The 1657-nt window shown below is 42.8% G+C and overlaps 1 pseudogene across 1 annotated transcript in view; it reads right to left on the bottom strand.

The window, feature by feature from the left end:
* Window positions 1–536: 536 nt before the first annotated feature.
* The window catches only part of LOC9302678, a 4246-nt pseudogene continuing 3125 nt past the window's right edge, over window positions 537–1657 (bottom strand). The window contains exon 2 of the transcript XR_002329950.1: window positions 537–1642. The product of XR_002329950.1 is annotated as a protein EXORDIUM-like 2 (transcript). The remainder of the gene's footprint in view (window positions 1643–1657) is intronic.

Below are 1657 nucleotides of genomic sequence, written 5' to 3'. Positions count from 1 at the left end.
TATGATAAATTATGTCATGATCAAAATCAGTATATATGAGCCTTTTTGATACTTAAACATTTCAAAGTTTCCTTTGGCATAAAGAACGGAGGCAAGGGAGAAGAACTTCACCAACCCCACTGACCATTTTCAGAAAATATTTAATACCTAAATTACTGAATTTGTAAGAGTTTCGATGATTAATTCACTAGATTACGCCCGTTTTGAGGTATTTTATGTGTTATAAAAAAATCGGTAGTAAGTATACAAATAAGCATAGATTTGTAGTTACAGATAACATATTAATATGCATAACAAATTTCGAAACTTACTAATATCATGAAACGAGTATTTACAAAGCAATCAATTTGGTCTCCTAGGCCCCAACACAACTTCCTTTGTTTAGTTATCCACATTATTACTGAATTAAATACAACAAATATAACATTGTTATCCTCTCTACCCACTAACATATAAAAAAAAAGTCAGATACCTTTAAATAAAATAATTAGTAATACTAGCTTTGATCATTATACAAAACCGAGTGCATTGTTAAATTTGATAAAGTGGAAACAAAATTATTTTTATTTTATTTTATATGCATATATCTTCACATTTCCGAGCAGATTTTTTACACGTCATAACAAAACGACAAAAGCAAAGAGAGAGCCCTATCCACAATCCAAACCCGAGATCCAAACCCGAAAGATTTTTTTATACACACGCTCGCGTGCAACTTGATTTTGACTACAGATGCCATCTAGATCTCGTCATCGCTCTCACTACTATGCCACGTGTCTTACTCACATCCCTTAGATCAAACCAGAGTCTTACACGTCAAACTCTGCGGATCCCACATCGCCGGCAATAGATATTTCCTACCGGCGAGTCCACGAGCGTTGTAACTAGACCCGGTTGTTTTGTCAACAAGTACTCGACCCGCGTAACCCGGGTAAGAACCCGACCCGAATATGCCAGGACAAGCGGAGACAGCTTCAAGCGGTGCAGTTGCTGGGCCTTGGTAATATCCGTTATTAAACGGATTCGTGACGGTGTTAGCGAGAAGTGTGGCGAGGTTTATAATCATTCCGTCAACTCCAACGTCACCGTTAGGCGCGACTAATGGCGGCGTTTGTGGTCCGTAAATCGGTTGGTGAAATGGCCAGGCGCAATATCCAGGGCACAGCGTCTCGGAGTTCCCGACCCAGACGTAAGCCGCGCCGTTAGCTGCGCGACGCGGTTTCGAGCTGGAGGATCCGTGAGTGCCGCACCGGCTCATACAGAATCTTTCGACGGTAACATCTTTCGCCGTTAGAACGACGGTTATGGAACGGAGACCGCCGTTAAGTTTTGTGGATAAAGCACGGAGGTGAGGATTTTTTAGAGATTTTCCGAGAGGATAGTTCTCGAGGAGAAGCTGTTTCCCGACGACGAGTGTTGAGGATCCGCCTTTGTATTTCTCCGTCGTCTTCCACCACGACGCGACGGGAAGGGAACTGCGGCGGAGGATGCAACGTCTTTTGGAGTTGAGCGAGCGGATGAAATCGACGATTACGGACCGTTGAATAGGTGTGAATTTTCCCGTACCAGATGAGATTAACGGTGATGTTACCTTTCAAGAGGAACACCGGTTGTGGTATTTTCAGAACAAGCGGGCTTGCTCCTCGACCAACGCGGC

Source organism: Arabidopsis lyrata (assembly GCF_000004255.2).
Source record: "Arabidopsis lyrata subsp. lyrata unplaced genomic scaffold ARALYscaffold_8, whole genome shotgun sequence".
Taxonomy (NCBI): Eukaryota; Viridiplantae; Streptophyta; class Magnoliopsida; order Brassicales; family Brassicaceae; genus Arabidopsis; species Arabidopsis lyrata.
Note: the sequence above shows the minus strand (reverse complement) of the source record. Positions and strands in the feature narration are given on the sequence as shown.